Source organism: Oxyura jamaicensis, chromosome 4 (assembly GCF_011077185.1).
Source record: "Oxyura jamaicensis isolate SHBP4307 breed ruddy duck chromosome 4, BPBGC_Ojam_1.0, whole genome shotgun sequence".
Lineage (NCBI taxonomy): Eukaryota > Metazoa > Chordata > Aves > Anseriformes > Anatidae > Oxyura > Oxyura jamaicensis.
The window spans coordinates 28,408,297-28,427,382 of NC_048896.1; the positions used below are offsets into that span (position 1 = coordinate 28,408,297).

The 19,086-nt window shown below is 37.1% G+C and overlaps 1 long non-coding RNA gene across 3 annotated transcripts in view; it reads left to right on the plus strand.

Moving 5' to 3' along the window:
- LOC118166881 overlaps positions 1–19,086 on the plus strand; it is a 53,908-nt gene that overhangs the window by 12,008 nt on the left and 22,814 nt on the right. For all 3 annotated transcript variants that reach the window (XR_004750777.1, XR_004750778.1, XR_004750776.1), the window contains exon 2: positions 8,797–9,023. This is a non-coding gene — a long non-coding RNA (uncharacterized LOC118166881). The remainder of the gene's footprint in view (positions 1–8,796; positions 9,024–19,086) is intronic.

The window sequence follows — 19,086 nt, forward strand, 5'->3', positions numbered from 1 at the left end:
GGATAGAATCTAGTTACTACTGATCAGTGTCCTGACTTAGGCACTTCCTGACTTGTTAAGAAATGTAATACTTAGGTTCCTCCCTTTCACCCTCAGCATTTACTCTTGATCACCTTGGTACACAGTAATTGTAAGCGCAAAACCACTGCTGAGGAAAATGATTGTCTAGCTCTACTCTGCAATGGTGCAGCCTCACCTTGAGTCCTGTGTGCAGTTCTGGATGCTAAAATGTAAGAAGGACATAAAACTACTGGAGTGTCTCCAAAGGAGAGCAACAAAGATGGTGGAGGACAAAACTTAAGAGGAGCGGCTGAGGTCCCTTGGTTTGTTCAGCCCAGATCGCAGAAGGCTGAGGGAAGGCCTCATGGCAGCCTGCAGCTCCCTCATGAGAGGAGCGGAGGGGCAGGCGCTGAGGGTTGGGGATAGTGACAGGACCCGAGGGAACGGCATGGAGCTGGGACAGGAGAGGGTCAGGCTGGGAAAGGTAGGGAAAGGTTCTTCACCGAGAGGGTGGTTGAGTGTTGGAACAGGCTTGCCAGGGACATGGTCACAGCACCAAGCCTGACAGAGTTCAAGAAACATCGGGACAATGCTCTTAGACATATGGTTTGATTTTTAGGTAGGCCTGTATGGAGCCGGGTGTTGGAACTGACAGTCGTTGTGGCTCCCATCCAACTTGGGATATTCTGTTATGTTCTGGTAGGGGGTTTTCCAATTCCTTTTCCCAGACTTCCTCTCTATGACCTTAACAAAAGGGTTGAGACAGCTTGGATGGGATAGTGAACTCCACAAGATGAAAAAATACTTTAAAGAAAAAAAAAAAAAAAAAAAAAAATTCTCCCCACTCCTGACCCTCTGCAAGCTTTGTATGTGTAAAATACAGAAGATGAATAGCAACATCAGAACAGAAGGAGAAAGTGGTCTTTCCATTCATTTCCCCTGCCTTTGAAGAATCCAATCCCCAAAGACTTATTCTCCATGAGAGTAGTTCCACTGAATTCAAAAACAAAATTTATATTTGTGTTTATGCAGCGCACAGCCCCTTCAGGCTTCTCATCCATGAACAGATGCAGCAAAGTGAAAGCATCCAGAACCATAGAGATACTGCTCTCCATGATGGATTTCCATGGCATCTTTCATTCCAGGTCTCCAGTTTTTATTTCCACTGAAATTATGAGGTAATTTAAAGGGTGCTTTTAAGGCTTTTTATTCGGTGTGAGATTAATGGGAACATTCAGCTTTGAGATTAACAGAGTATACACCTAGAGATGAGGTAAAGTTTGAGCTCTGAAGGTCTTGTTCAGTAGAAGGGAGGAATGTTAGCTTCTGCTCCACTAATTAATGATTAAATTACCCTTGGGTAGTAGGTAGTAGGTAGCATATCTTTACAATCTGGTAGCTCTAAATTTCACACCTAATTGTAGCAGTGGGAGTTAGAACATAGGTTGAAGACATAATGAAATTACCACAGGGAGGAGCAGACTAATGAACTGAAGTCCAGCAAAAAGTTATAGCTACATTGATGTCATCTTGAAAATCTGTAAATAACAACTTTGAAAACCATTGAGGGCACTAGACAATGGATTTTATGTGTATATAAGCATGAAATGTAGATTGGAAGGAATAATGAGTTTGCTATATTGTTAAGTATGTACTTGGAAAAAAATCACTTGGTCATCATGCACACCTTTTTCATCTTAGTTGCATTTCTAATGCAGCAAACCACAGAATATCTCTTCAATCATACTGAATTGGTTTGTGCCAAATAGTGTATATACAACTTTGTAAGTTTTTAATTCTTCATCAAAAACTGAGAGTAAAAAAATAATATTCCTCTTGTTGCTTTTGGTATTTGGAATTTCAAAGTCAAACTTTCCCAGTTTTATGAAGAACTCTGAGTTCTTATTTTATTGAGTAGTAATTCTAAAACAGCTTATTAATGAAGTGGCTTATCTTAAATATAATTATCTTCAGTTAATAAAATACAGATGAGTGAATCCAGTGCTTTAGCAAATTTAGCAGAAAACTGCTCTCTGCCAGGTGTCTTCTTCAAGGTCTTTTAATAGGATTTTATAGGTTTATTATTATTACTAAGTTCCTGTTCTGTGGAAATGTCATATGAATATCATGTATGATCCTTTGCATGTTTGACAAAATGCCCCTTGGCCTTCCAAAAGGTAGCCACAGCATTTACTTGTTACATAAACTAAAATGCAAGTGATGTGACTATACCTATATAACCTTTGTAAACCTCATCTTTCTAGGTACTGTGGATTTTTTCATGGATTATAACTATACAGCTGCATCAGCTATACCAATATCACCTATATCAAAGTTTAACCTTTATCCAAAACCTGGACATTATCCAACCAGTGAATCATTCTAATAGTGGGTTCACTAGTCATCTGTGCCAGTACCTCAGTACTCACCATCACAGTTCTTTCATAATATCCTATCATATTTTTTTTTTTTTTTTTTTTTTTTTTTTTTTCCTGTAGATTTGCTGCTCCACTGCTTCTTGTCACATACAACACTGTAATGCAGGAATGAATTACTTTTCCTTTGTTCCACAGTCTTTTACATAATTAACGCTATCCTCATGACCCGATTCAGATTTTTTATTATTATTATTATTTTAAGGTTAAAAAGCTGTCCAGTCTTGTCTCTTATATTCTGTTGCCTAGACTTCTGACCACCTGCTGATATCCTCTAAGCTGTATCCAGTTATTTCACTTTCTTGGACCACAGTTACCAAGCCTGCACTATTTGTATGAGGGCTGTAGCCTTGATAATTAGAGCAGGGAACAGGTGTTCAGCCTTTAATGCTCTATAATTCTCAGATCCCTTTCTGCAGGTCTGCTACCTAGGCATTTTTTTTTTTCCATCCTGTCTCCCCTGTCCTATATGTATGTGGCTATTGTTGGCTTGCACCTATTTTCTCTTTTTCATCAGTATATTGTCCTCAAATTTAGGTGCCTTCCTTCTCAGCTTGGTGCAAATACACTTAACATCCTCTGCTCCACCATCCATGTAAATTAATGAAGTGAGTGAATAGATCCTAGCTCAGTACAGGCTTCTGTATGTCCCCCAAAACACTCTTTGAATTTCAGTATGTTAAATGCTCTCTGACTATAGTTATCCAACTATTTTTGCATCTAGCATTTAAATCAACCTCAGCTTCCCATCTTTTTATGAGAGTATTTTTATAACATTGTAGTATATGATATGTACTGCTTCTGCAGAAATTTTGCAAATAACTTGCTGGAATATTTATGTCATGGTTTTCTCAGAACTAAGCACAAGCTGGCTATATTTCTTTAGTTTCCTTATGCTCATTTTTTCCTGCCCATTAACACTTTACTTACTATATTCACTAATAATACATTAACATTTACTAACAATAATTTATTATTTTTCCCATTTTTATGGTGCTTCACTCTTCCTTGATGATTCTGCAAAAAAGGTTTTTCAGCATGTCCTTTAAGTATCTCAGGAAGAAATTCAACAAGTCACAAAGTTTGGAAAATATGTAACTCTAAACTTTTCATTCCCTGATACCTTACCACTTTTTTGTTGTTACTATTAATTAATATCATGTAGCTACATGCTTGCAAATTATTGTTTTAATGAAGGTTGATGAAAAATGTGACACATTTCAGCTTTCTCAGCATTCACTATAATATATTAATATTTTTCTCCACTTGTTACCAAGTTCACACTTTCCCTGATCTTTTTCTATATATGAATGTATTTTCTTGAATGTATCCTGTATATCACAGGATTTTACACTTCAACCAGTTATCGTTGTATTTTGCCAACAATTGATAGCACGAGATGGAGGCCACTTTCCAAAAGAGCAGTTACTGGGTAAAATATAAAGATATTAAGAACTGGATAATGATAAATTTCCTTGATAATTAATTACAGTCGTGAAGCTCATAAAACATGGTTAATAATTTGCACTTCAGTTTGATTTTTTTTTTCTGACTCTGGTGATTAATCCTCTCTTTCTTATGTTCCCTTTTCTAGATTAACTGCCAGTCTTTTTCTTTAGGTGAATACTTAGAAGCTATGATCAAGTCATCTTTCAAGCTGCATTTCATCTCTGAGAAATCAGACGGAGTTCTCCCAGCAAAGATCTACCCGCCGCTATACATCTGTAAACCCACCTGTTTTTATTCACTGTTTCCCATCCAGGTATGGCAGAAAAAGATTATTCAATCAGTTCTGTTATGGTGGTTAAAGGATGAGCAAGGTTGTGAAATGTGAGTATAACGCTTAAAAGTGTGTTGATGGGCTACGGTGTAAGATTCAGAGACAAGTGGTACTAAAAATGTGATAGGACAAGGTAAGAGTGGAATAAGGCAATGCTAATCCTCTGCTGGGACTAAATAAAGAATCTAGAGAAAATCACATTAACATCTGAAGCGACCTTAGTTGTAATGCAAGTGGTTGTATTGCAAAAGTAGAGTTAGACCTACACAGAAATTGTGTAGGCTGGATCCACAGGCTAGCTTAGTGCTGGCAACACAAAATGGTTGCATCAGCCTCTTGGGACTTGGGACTCCATTGCATTACAGGGTTAAACAGGTACGTACAGGCAGCATTATTTTACTACTGGTAGATCCTTTTTCAAATGGAAGTCCCATTTAACCTGAGGTGGAAACCTATGTGACTATGTGATAAATATAACTATTTTTGTTCCACAAGTCAGCATTGCACTGAAAACATGACCGTGAAATGGTCAAGCACTTCAGTAATACTTATACTTCAATTGGCTGTCAATTTCTCTGTTACATTATTTGACCATCAACCTTTTTCATACAATAAAACACATAATCAAAGCAGGGAGCTAAGATAAAAGTGAATAAAAGCACTAGAATCTCCACCTTTTTTTTTTCTATATTTCTTTTTTTAAAAAAAAAAAAAAAACAAGCTTAGTCTTTGATCATTTTCCATTTGATCAAAGTGTGCTTTGATGTTTTTTTGAAGAAGTATGAAATTATTAGAATAAAAATATAGAATTTGACTCAGTTTTATCTAAAGAAAATAAATGAAAGAGCTGGACTGGTAGTTTGTAGTAGGTGAGGCTGAAGATGTACAAATAAGTGGGGGGGGGGAACACAAACCCATAAATAAAAAGGAAGATAATCTAGTTATAAAGAAAAGTGGAAACCAGGAAAGCAAGCTAAATGTATAATATATTTCTTCTAGGAAATGTGTCACTAACTGCCAATCAAAATCAATAAATGTTCTTTTGGAAAGAAATATATACTTACGAACATCAAAGTGCAAAATATATTGCTGATCCATGTCTGAACAACATTTACCACAGCTGGAACAACTTCATTGTAAAGAATAAAAGAAAAAGAGGAAGAAAAGGCTAGGGAAAAAACAAAATAAAACAATACACACACACACACACACACACACACACACACACACACACTTTCAGCCTTCTGTGTTGTTTTTAGAGTTGCATATTGAGTGAGATGTTTTTTTGTTGGGTGATGACTAGACTGGAAATTAGAAGAACTGCTTTAGGTGAAGTTCAAACTTTTTTTTTTTTTTTTTTTTTGAAGTCATCAAAATGAATGTCTAGTATGTCTGTAATTTTGCATTGAACTCAGTTTTCTGGCCTGGAATATGACCTTTGTTCATATTCAGTGATAAAAATTTGGTGAGGCACTAGAACAGGTGGCCCAGAGAAGTTGTGGATGCCCCATCCATGAAATTGTTCAAGACCAGGTTGGATGGAGCTTTGGGTGACCTGGTCTTGTGAAAGGTGTCCCTGCCCATGGTAGGAGGGGTTGGAATTAGATGATCTTTAAGGTCCCTTCCAACCCAAACCATTCTATGATTCTATGACACAGCAGAAAAACAATACACAGAACAAATAATGCAATACTTTTATAGATAATACTTGTTACCTATTTCTGGGTACTATACCGGCATATGGTAACTACTTTTGCTAGTTTTTATTGGAAAACCATAAGTCAAGTTTTATATATGAATAGAGTTTTTGTAATGAAACAGATCCACATGACATTTCAAATGGCTAAAAGAAACTAATAAAACTGGAGACCTTCTGGAAGGAGATTTTACATGATAAATTACTGAGTATTTTATTTGAAATGAAAATCATAGGAGAACATAAAACACAAAGATTTTAACTTGAAGTACAAATACAGTACCATATAAATGTACTCGGTATCACTGGGGCTTTTTAATGGTAATATGTAGGATATGCTTAGTTTTTGATGCAAATCCCATTGGAATTTACTTCCAGTTACTTCAAAGGATTCAAGCTAGTCTATAAGCCTCTGGCTTACATCATACCTGCTCTGATAAAGGAAAAACTTAGCCTAGATATATCCCTTCTTGAGGCTGAAGGCAAAGATGAGAGACATCCTGGGCCAAGGGAACCTGCTGAAAGCCTATAAGACAGGAATACCAAGTGTTTGCAAAACTAGTTGCTATACTTACAGATGTAGCAAGTAATTTTCTTTACATGTTTTGTGAATGACATGTTTCCAATGGATTCACACATCTATAAATGATTTATTGTGGTATTCTGGTCACTCTAGTAAGGTAACAAGAATAACATGCATATTTCCCCATACATCTCCTAAATTGCTTTCACATTTCTTTTCTGTTAAAAAAAACTATATAAGAACGGTTTCCGTATTCCTATTTCAAAACATTTTTTTTTCTGTTTATAAACTCATTACTACTTCTGTGAAAGAAAAATAAGTGCTTTTTTTTTCTTTTTTTTTTCTTTTTTTTTTTTTGTGAAGAAAATCTTGTAGCTCCTCAAGCTTGCAGTCAGATCACTGTTCTTGCAGCTGTGTTTATAGAAAACAACACTGATGCAATTGCTGTTGTGTTGAACCTAGACTTTTTTTTTTCTGAAATGTATCTGCAAACATGCCCACTACTTGCCTTTCCTACTGCATTTGACATTATCATAGCGCCACATTCAAAAAGTTCCGGTTTCTTATTACTGTCCACTACAATTTATCAAGCACACTGAAATGGGAAGTGTGAGAGAAAGTTCTTGATGCCCTTGAGCTGGTGAAAAGTGAAATTCAGTCATCTGAAATTCAAACTGCAGTTGGTAGCTGGATATTACAGTCTCATTTGGTGATTTTGTTTTTAAGCAGGGAATTATTTTGCATATATTTTGGTCCATGAGCACAGAAACCATATTAAGTCTGGAAAATGAAGAAAGGTCCTTACATATTCTGAATGAAGATAAACGTGTTTAATTCAGCACATTATATCTACCCTGATGTAAGTATTGGTGGTGGTGACCACTCTACAAAACTCATTTTATCTCTTGGTCTTTGGGTCTCTGAGCAATCACTAATTCCTTGAAAGTGGGCTGGATACAGAAGCAGGACTTCCTGTGGTTAGTCATCGGAGCAAGTAAGTATGATCTTTGCCATTTTGCTTCAGTGCTCTGTGTTCCTTTTGATGGTGGGTAGGGCATGTAAAAAAGGATGAAGCTAACAGCACTGAATGCTCTAAAAGTGGTTGTATATATTCTGTGCTGAAAGAGAAAATGCATGTTTTTCAGCCCTTATGTTAATGAACTGTCTAGGGGCAACACACTAATTTATCATTAAGAAACATGCAGCTCCAGCAATAACTAAAGCATTAGGACTCTAGGCATGATCAGGTAAGTGCTTCAGAGCCTGATATGCTGTTTTTAAAAGTTTAGCTGAGACATGTAATTGTGTGATTCTGCTGCAGTGCAAAATTAATTGGGCTCACTAAAATGTTCTCTGTAAAAAAAAAAAAAAAAAAAAAAAGTGTATTCCATATTTTGGAGATACAGGAGTCCCTTGCTTTATTTAAGGAAAAGGTCGTGGCTTATCCTGTGCAAGTAGGTATATGGGGATTTATTTTTCCACTGGGCAGGACACCTAAGAAAGACATTGCAGAGCATTTGATGACTGAGTTGTCTTTCCTTACTCTCCCTTTCGCCTTACTATATGGCTGAATGGAGAATTAACTCCAACAAACAAAGCTGATGTACAGAAACTAGAAAAGTAGAGCAAGAAATGGGAGCAAGTTTAGAAAAAATGTGGGCAAATGTCCCCCTGGAGTGTAAAAAGATGTAGGGACATAACTGTGCCCTTACATAATTTTCTTCCTGCTCTGTTCCCATGATATTACAGCTTTTTGCTCCCCTGCTACTGACTGCCAGAGAGCTTTCAGCCTCACCCCACACTACTGAATCTCAGTAACAGAAATTTATTCTTTATAACTGAAATCTGCACTCTTCCAACTGAAGTGTGTATCCATAAATGAATCAAAATAAAATAAAAATAATTCAAACATTTTTAAGATGTGTATAATTTGAAGCTTAGAATGAGTATAATAAAATTGTGGGTCTCTTTAGTAAAGAAAACACCCAGATGGGATCACCGTCTACACTCCATATGGCACTCAATCCCTCTGCTCTGCATCTTGCTGTGCTCACAATGTAATCCATATGGACATTGCTTAATTGGTTTATTATTCTGGCAACATTTACTATCTCTGTTCATATCTTCCCATCAAACATCTACTTATTGCTGAAAGGATGTGTTATTATGTGTTGATTTCCTAGATGGTTGGAAATATGAAAGGATTAATTTCTTTCTGTATCTTTCAGTGCTGTGACTTTGCCCATTAGTGACAACACTGAGAATACTTGTGCACATCTTGGATGTGCAGTTTCAGCCACCTTGTGAGTAGTCATATGCATGCCCTAAGCATAAATATATGTATGCTTCTCTATTCAATCAGAACATTCCTAGGATGTGCAAACAAAAGAACAGAGGCCCAGGAAGCTGTACAAAGGCCATGGAGGTGCACCAAGTGGTTCTACATGAGTTTCTCCAGCTCTGAATAATGTGAAGAATTTAAGGGCAGCTCTGGGATTGCTTGTGTGACAACTGAAAATTCATAGATGAAAGAAATGAAGGACAAAAGGAAAGACAACTGTCACTTTCCTGACGTTTCCAGTTTACAAGGTAAATTAGCATAGCTCATACGCTGCAAGCTGAATGTGGTCTGACTCTAAGGCTTACAGTCACTGATCCCAAGTCATACAAATTCCTGAGTTTAATGCTAACTGCATCAATTTGTAAAAAAAACAAACAATAACAACAACACAAAAAAACACCCATACAACTCATTAAATGTTGGCTCAGTGTATATTAATGATCCCAAAATAATATCCTTCTTGTGTTCCTCAGAAATTGGGCAACTGATGAAATATCATAGGAATATGATGGACAGTTATATGGAGAGAGATGGAAAAAGAGATAGGGAGAAATTACAGTAAACCCTACTATATGGTAGGGTTGTAAAAGGATAAAAAGAAGGAAAAGGCTGTTTTGATTTACCTTTCATTATACAGTAAAAGCTCTGGTTCAGTGATATAGAAGCAATATGCTTAAAACTACAGTAAACACTTTGTACACATTGCAATTAACCCACGGAACTCTGTCATTCTGTCATTAAGTGTTTCTATGGTAAATAGATTTGTGGAATTCAGAAGAGAATCAAATATTTATAGTGAGAGTGAAAACATCCAGAAATTTGTTAGACATTATGTCTATTATTTATATCTATGGATAATTTATATTTATATATGAAAACATCTATCTATATCTTGTACCTATTTAGCTAGCTGCTGGCCATTAAAACCTGTCCTGTCATATTTATACATTTTATGTATATAAATTTGTATACAATTTATACATTTATGTATATGTATTTATGCATATAGATTCCCTAACAAGAACAAACAAACCCCGTGAGAGTTTTCTTGCATCTTTCTGAAACTGTGTATAGCATTAAGGAGCATAAGGGAAGCCTTGGGACTGGTGACTCAGGAACTGAAAATACATAAAATAGAGGCAGGCTGAAAGGCAGAGGAAGAAATCAGCACTTTTTTGGGGAGGCGGGAGGCATGCAGCATCTCTTCTATATAGCATAGCTTATAAAAAGGAAAATGTGTGATAAAATATACCCTATTATATACTTCATTTTTATTACTGTCATGACACTTGATAAACTCAAGCTGTTGATTGTGTCTGTTTTGATGGCAAGCTATAACTGTTTCTTTTTATTCTCTTTGCCCTTCCCCTCTGACTCTAAGAGTAGTTTAAACAGTTTACCACTATAATCCATGTGACATTTTCTCACTATATTTGTTTTCAGGTATATTATATTTCACCTATAGATTTACTAACGTAAATGTTTTTTCAGGCTTCAGACTTGTTTATACTGTACAAAGTCCTTCTGCATGTACCTTGGCAGCCTTCATGCATCACTGTTGCTACTATATCAGAGAATCCTAGAGCAAGTTAAAGTTGGCAGGCCTCTTTGGAGATTGTCTACTCTGAACTCCTGCTCAAAATAGGCTCAGAGAGAGCAGGTCGGTTAGGGCTGTGTCCAGTCAGGTTTTGAGTATCTCCAGGGACAGAGACTCTACAAACTCTGTACGAAACATGCGCAGGTGCTCAGTCACCCTCACAGTATTTTTTTTTCTTGTGTTTAAACAGAATTCAGTGTATTTTAGTTTGTGCTCATTGCCTTGTCTTATCATTTGGTTTCATGGAGAAAAGTCTAGTTCTGTCTTCTTTACTCCCCCCCCCCCCCCCCCCCCATCAAATAGTTATATACACTGAAGATCACCCCTGAGACATTTCTCCTCCAGAATAATCAGTCACAACTCTCTCAGCCTCTCCCTGTATGACAGAAGCTCCAGTCTTTCATCTTTGCAGTCCTTTGCTGGGCCCACTCCAGTATGTCTGTCTTGTACTGGGGAGCCCAGACCTAGACACATCTCTCCAGAGGCATCTCTCTACAACTGAGCAGAGGGGAAGGATCATATCCTGCGGCCTGCTGACAGTGCTCTTCCTAGCACAGTCCAGGAGGCTGTTGGCCTTCTGTGCCACGGGGGCACGTGGGCCGGGGCCTCATGTTCAACTTGCTGTCTGACAGGACCACAGGTCCTTTTTTGACAAAGCTGTTTTCCAGCCTGTTAGTGTGCAGCATGTACACGTGCATGGTGTTATTCCTCTGCAGGTGCAGAGGGGTAGGTCTTTGTTTTTCCCTTTGTTGTACTTCATGAGACTCCTCTTTCACCCCTGACACTTGGGGTACAGCACTAGTGTGTCTTGGATTGCTGGTGTCCTTTTGTGTTGCCTCACCAACAAATACTGTGGTTGTTCAAGTCCCTCATGAGTTGTCTGAAGGCAACTTTATCAGGCAGTCTGCAGCAGGCACACACAGCATAACCCACTTTGGTCTGCCTTCTACTCCTGACCCACGAGTTGTCAGCTGCCTTATCATCCATCTCAAGGCAGATCTCCACGCGTTCCTCTCACATAAAGGCTGGCTCTCCCTTCTTACTGTCCCATCCTTCCTAAAGTGGAATCTGTATCCATCTACTGCATCACTTCGCTTGTGTGAATTATCCCACCTTGCCTCTGTGATGAGTTCATAGCCCTGCAATTGCACACTGCCATCTAATTCCTCATTTGCTCCCCATGCTGCACACTTTATTGTACAGGCACTTCAGAGAGACACCCAGCTGTGCTCATTTCCCAGAAAAGGTACAAGTGCCTTCCCCATATGTTCTTTTCTTGAAGGCACTTCCTTATTTCTATGCTTATTCTTGAAATGGACCACTTTCAGCCCTGAATTCTTGATCATGAGGATACACCAGTTCACGTCACCTTTCAATATTTGTTTGCCGATATGGGCTGCTTGTGAGTTGTTGCCTCCCTCCCTTGTTCCTACTTTAAAGCTCACCTCTCTAACTTGCACAGCCTGTTGGCAAAAATAGTTTTGACCCACTTTTTAAGGTGGACCCTGTCTATTCTCAGAAGTCCTCAATTTTTGAAGAGAGTCTCAGAGTAAAAATAATAATATTAATAATTTTAAAAGTATCCTTATTTCCAACACCTGCTACTCGACTGGTTGTTGATCTCACAACATCTGTGGGTCACCAGCAGGCTAAGGAGAAAACTACCTGTGTCTCATGCTCTTGATTGTCACCCCCAGCGCCATATAATATAGTCACACTTAATATGCTTCAGGTTTTTTCTGGCATGTGAAGAGTAGCAGAGATAACTGTCCAAGGCTCAAGCCTGATCAGTCTTTTTGCAGTGTTTGAGCCCCTGCAAGGGGCTGCTGGGGACTGTGCCCTGCAGTGTGTCACCACCATTGCTGAGCAGTACATATAATGTCCTCAGCAGAGTTTCAGGTCGTCCCCTCCCGTGTGCCCTTCTGCATGAATTGATGTCTCTATTAGCTGCCTCTGTTATATGCAACATTATATGCAACAATCCACCACCAGACTAAATGTATTGCAAGTCTGAGCTAGCACGTTCCTGGATATTATCTTTGTAACTCTGCAAAAGTATTTTTCCTCTCCTTGATTACAGTGTCAGAGTAATTCTTTGTTGTTACACAGCAGGGAACTGTATTGTTTATTCAGTAATAAGTTAGATCTGGAGAAAGAAAAGAGTGAGGGCAGGAATGGGTACAATGATCTTAAGTATAAGCAGAATGTCTGACTTGCAAGAACCTGATCATACCCAAAAGTGTATATTAACCTGTTTCATACTCAGGGAGGTGTCACGTGGGCAGAGAACAATCAAAAATCAAAAGAATGCATTTTTTTAAAGCTTTTTTTTTCACTTTTCCTAGGCCATACAGACCGACGTTCTAGTGTCTAGAGAGTTTTCCTTTGTTGTAGTTTGGGATGGAGTGCCAAAGACCTCACTTCCAAGTGGAGTAAAGAGAATAGCCTTTAAAATGTCCTTTTGCCACAGACACCAGGAAGCCTGATTATATACATACTCCCTGACTAGCAGCCACATTTTAATGAGTAATGGGATGTAATTTGTTATTGTAGCAGACCATTCTGTCATTGTTCTCTACACTTGTATTTTTAGCATCTGAATAATAAATAATATCTAAACATAATAATGTATGAATAGCTGGGTAGCTCTCAAATGAGAAATCTTTCCAAAACCAACCAACCAAGTAGAATTTAGACATTGGTCTTAATGGAAGCACTGTTGGACCCTGGGTGTTTCAAATATTCTGGAAAACCTCACTCCTCACCATCTATCCTGCCCAAGTAGATGTTTTGGACAACATTTTTATACCTTGGGTAATTTATTGAGCTTGCAGTAAAATTGGTTGATGATAGCAAGTCTAGTCTAGCTGTATTTGGTGCAACATAGCTCTTGCCAGTAGTTTGACAGGTTCCATATTTATGCCTCTGACAAAGTTATGAAAAGTAAGCCTCTGGATGTAGTTGTTCACCTAACCACTAGGTAGAACCTTGACCTAAAGATGACTCCCATAACATAAGAAAGCACTGATTATTTTATGACCTTTGAGTTTGTTGACTCTATATGAAGCTGCACTGATTTTTTTTTTATTTTTTTTTTATTTTTTTTTTCCTCACAGGTTTTCAGAGCACCAAAACTTTTCACTGATGACACCACCGTTAAAAAAAGACTTCAGACAACAGGAAAGATAAATAGTATTGAAGCCCATGTGTCTGGTATTCATGACAAATACTGAAAAATTTATGTGGAAGCACTCCGTGTATCGTAAGTTCACTTTATCATCTCTTTTATACATGCAAAGGGAACGCCTTGTTGCTTAAGGCACACTATGCTGGTGCTTTGTCGTCTTCATTGCAAAAATCTAAATTAACATTTGCATAGGTCACAATTCCAATACACATTGCAGTTAGACACACAATTATGCATATAGAATTATGCATATAGAATGAATAGGTCAGAAATTAATCCGAGATGGGATTTTTTTTTTTTTTTTTTTAATATCTGCAAGTAGTTCTAATCACTGATTTTCAGACTTTAAAAGTGTTTAAGCGGATGTGGAAAGGTTGTACAGTCTCTCTCTGTGGAGATATTCAAAAGCTGCCTGGACATGATCCTGGGAAATCTGCTCTAGGTGACCTTGTTTGAACAGAGGGGTTGGACAAGATGACCCCCAGAGGTCCCTTCCAACTTGAACTATTCTGTGCTTCTGTGAAAATTTGTCAGTGGAATTATGTTTTTATTTTTATTTTTTCCTCAAAGCTGTTAAGAGCATCAGGCATGCATGCAGAGGCTGCTTTCACTTCAGGTTCTTTTGTGAGCTATTTAAGAAGCTGAGCAGAGTTCTGTACACATATAAGGCCTACCACAATCAAGTGGTAGTAACAATATTACTGATCAATTGTTCCATGTTTGCGAAAGTGATAAAAGCCTAACCTCCACGAGGCACCATACATACAGTAGGAATCCTCTGTAACCTTAAAACAGTTTGCATAGCACAATAAAATAAAATTAAGCGATGCTGAGCTAGATGTGAATTTGGCAACAATTCAGATGTTTCTCACTAGTGTGAGTTGTTCATTAGCATGAAAAATAAGTCCTTATCACATTTACATTCATCTTAGAAGTATGTAATGAGAGAATAACAAGAAAACATACAAAAGCTGTCTGTATAACAACATACTAGTAGTTAAGAAATAATAAAATGAACACAACTGACTAGAATTATACACTAATTAGAATGATTTGTTGTGTCCATTAAAACAGTTGGTTATAAGCTATGGGTTAGTTATTCTAGAGAGCAAAGACAATTGGGCAAAGGGCAGATAACTTTTCTATCTGCTAGGGTGGTCCTATGTTCACTGGTCACCCGAGCTGAACATTTTACCTTATATTTAAGCACCTAAATACATGGTTTAATTATTGAGGATGGAAAGCTCTTATCCCTCTCACTGGTAATAATGATCCTTTTGAAAAAGATTGTTTTAGCTTTTTATATAGGAAAAGACATAAAAAAAGTAGTCATTGATTCATTGAGATTAGTGTTCCACAGCAAGCATTACATACGTTTTCTATTCTCTTTTAGCAAGTCACTATGGCTGCCATCTCATATTTTCAGCATGAAGCAGTGAAAAAAATAAAAAGCAGGAAGGAAGAAAGAAATGAAAAAAAAAATAAAGGCATTTAATAAACTTAAACATACTCTTTTTTTTTTTTTTTTTCCACTTCCATTACTTAAACAAAATCAGCACATTTTATTTTCATAGCTTCAGAAAATCTCGGACCAGCTGTTGTGTTTTTGAACTAATCAATCTAGCTTAAACTCACTGACTTTAGAAGTATTAGTTGGAATTACAGTAGTATTGCACAGTTCATAGTTCAGACCACTGCTGAGATACCATTAGAATATTTTTGTCTGCTGTTTGGGAAATAGGCAATGTTCCACAGTGTATCATAAGCACTTTCCAATACATTATGATACTTTCAGTTCCACTTGCAGTTCTTGAAGAAAAGATAAAGATAGAAAAATGGGCTTAAAGTCAGACTAGAAAAGCTTGTCCTGCTTTAGCTAGTACTACTTAATATAGTGTTTGCAGCTTTCTGAATCATCTGCCACACTTTAGCACTGAAAACTTCATTAAAGTGTTTTGCTGCCTGTAGAAGGAACTTTCAGTCTATTTTATTTGAAATTTAGCTAAAGTGTATGGTTTTCCTTTCTTCTTTTTCATGGCCAATTAATTTTCCTTATAAACCCAATCAATTCTGTAACCACTAACCAATGTTACTCAATTAGACCAAGAGTTAGAAGGTGTTCCCAAGCCATGTCTCTGTGAACTATGCTAATAAAATGTTCTTTCTCAACACCGATGAGTTGGTTCAGAGATTCCTGTTCATTAAAGCAAAGCAAAATTTAGTGATTTTGCACACAAACTACAGAGCATTTACTCTTTATCGGGGAGTGTGGTGGTATGACAAGGAGTAATGGCTTTAAGCTAAAATATCTTGCACTGAATAAATTTAGGAATAAATTTACTGTGGAGGTGGTGAGGCACTGGAACAGGTGTCCCAGAGAAGCTGTGGATGCTCCATCCCTGAAAGTGTTCAAGACCAGGTTGGATGGGGCTTTGAGTGACCTGGTCTAGTGAGATTTAAGGAAGAAATATGAGCTATTATCTGGAGAGGAATTGCACCTCCTTTCCCTCCAATGTGATAATTTCTGTAAAAAAATAAAGGTACACAGAGATGAAGTGTTCTATGCAGGAGTGACAGCTGTGAATTTTCATGGAAAACATTTTGTGCTTTTTATTTTTATTTTATTATTATTTTTTAATACCTAGACATCAAAGCCCAAAAACGTCTATTTGATGTGTGTATCAGGTTTGGGTGGACCTGAATTTGTGAAATGTTGAGAGGAGGATAGACTCAGACTAGCCTAGGACTTTAATGCTCTGATGCTCATGTTATTTACTTGGTAGGTGAGAGAATCACATTTGGAATGGCTCACAATAGATGCTTAAATCCATTAAATTTCTTACAAGTGATGATTCTATTAGGCTACTTATCATCACAGAGTAAAATCTACTTACTCAACTTTTTGGGAGATTTCCCACATTTTGTAAGTAATTCAGTATATGATAAAACCCTGAACTTTCCTGGCATGAACTTCCAGTTTCCTCATATCAGGTGAAGCAGCTGCAGTCTTACTAACCCCTCTTCCTATTCTTCTCCCTCACTTTTTCCTCACTTCTTTTTTTTTTTGAAAGTTTCGTTTAATGGAGAGTGAAGGCAATTGTAAATCATACAAATGATTTACAAACTTGATCTTTCATGAAAGATTTTTTTAATTGTCATTATTTTTTGTATATTCAACTATCTCTTGATCTGTAAGATGGATTTTTTATTTGAATCTCTGTTCAAAATATTTATCCAGGGATTGTATGGCCCAAGAGCTGTGTGGCAAAATGGATGGAGACATCAGTGGAACATCTCCAAATTAATGAAGGTTTATAAGTTTCCTGATCTAGAGGTGGCATTTGAATAAAGGGATTTGATAACATCTCACAGGTGAATTTTGTACAGACGGTTTGAGTGGCTGTAGAATTCCTAAGGATTATCCAAACTTTCAGGTAAGAGAGAAATTTCTACTGATCTTGAGATAATTAATATATAGAAATTTAGTCCAGAGCTTACTGAAAAATGATTAAGTTTAGAGATTTGTTATCTCAAGTCAAGTACAATACGAATAATTTTCTTCATTAAATATTTTTTACAAATTCTGATTTCTCTGTGATTCAGTAATGCATGCACCTTTGCTCAGTTTTCCCCTGAAAATTCATGCAAACTTTTTGTTCATACAAATATTTGGAGAAGAGCTTTTATGCATGTGAATAATGTTACTGGAGTATGAATGATCTTATTTACATGCAAACGGGTATTTATCCTAGTTAGCTCTCCTATATAAAAAAAGCTATGAATTAGGTCTTGGTAGTCAGAGAGAGACAAGGGACTTTTTAAAAGATAACAAATAAATTGGCATTAACTAACATGAGCAGAAAAGTTGTAATTAAGGGATCGTTGTCGTGTAATAGCAATAAAGAATCACTAAAAGAGCTGTTTTCTGCTACCAGGAACTAATATTTTAGTTTGAGGAAAACAATACTGTTCTGAAACATTTGGTTGGTTAGCTAAACCTTGATTCCTTGGAAGGTGATGGAACACCCGGATACCATTTCTGGACATATTAAGGACAAGAAGAACAGGAGCAGTCAGCATGGATTCAACAAGGGGAATCCATGTTTGGCATAACTAATAACTTTTTATAATGAAATGGCTGGCTTGCTAGATGAGGGGAAAGCAGTCAGTGGTTATTGTTTGCCTGTACTTCAGTAATGCTTTTGCCACTGTCTCACATAAGATCCTCATAGAGAAGCTGTTGAAGTATGAGCTGGATGATCAGACAGTGCTGTTAACTGAAAACTGTCTGAAAAGCTGGGCCCAGAGGGTGGTGATCATGCCACATCTTACTTTTCTATTAAAAACAAACAAACAAACAAAACAACAAAACAAAACAAAACAAACAAAAACAAACAACAACAAAAAAAACAGTAGATGTAGAAAGATCTATGCCTGGTACTGAAATAGGTAATGTCAAACCAAGGAAAGGGAGGAAAAAGGCTTAACAACTTGGTTTCTATGATATTAGTCTTCAAGTATAATGCTTATGGCATCTGGATTGAGATTGTGATTTAGAACTTTCCTGTCATGGCTAATGACATGGTGATCATAATTAAAACATACATTTTAATATTTACCAGCATCACAGTAATCTAAAATATCATATGTATGCCCATATTTGAGACAGGAGAGATTTACAATATTTCTTAAATTTAGCATGGCTTCTAACACAACTGTAATGCACACAGATGCAGCTGTACATGATTTTTTTTCTGCTTTTCTTAGTTCAGCTGTAGTCCCTTCTATACCAATTGTCTGTTGTGCTGAAAAATATCACTGTTTGCATAAAGGTAGGCCTGTTCTGAAGGGCTAGCACACTGCTTTGTTGTCTAAGTAGGTGTTTTCAGATGAACACTTACTACGAAACCTATACGTTTCTGCTTAGACATTTAAGCTTACAAATACTTGAACCTTTATCACGTGCAATGCATTATTCAAAATGAAGGCTTTTGAAAATGAACATTGGAATCTCAAACACTGTCACAGTTATGATATTCTCATGCTGGTTCAATTTGTCCATGTTGCAAAATGAATTATGGATAGATTTACATTTCCCAAAGATTCTTCACACATATCTAGGCCTAGATTGTTGATATCTCTTGAAAATATTGCAACAATTTGGACACTTGAGCATATTTCCAGGGTCTTTCAGGCTCCAAATATACTACCTAATTGGCATAGCTCACAGCAAAAGTTAATGCAAATTTTTATAACTTTTTGGGGAAGGTTTACATTTCTTTTAAAGTTGAGGTCAAAGTTTGAGAGAAATTTGACAGGATTAAGCAAAAGTCAGCAGAGTAAAGTCAGCTGAGACAGCAACACAAAGCAACTTGGCAGTTCAACGGGCAGGGCAAGAAAGTCTGATCGGCAGCAAAACCACCTGCCCGAAGTCAGCAGTGAAGTCATGTAGTCTTCTGTTAGTTGGCAGCAAAGGGTATTTGAGCCAGCAAGTCACATCTCAAGGAGCAGAAGGAAAATAATCAAG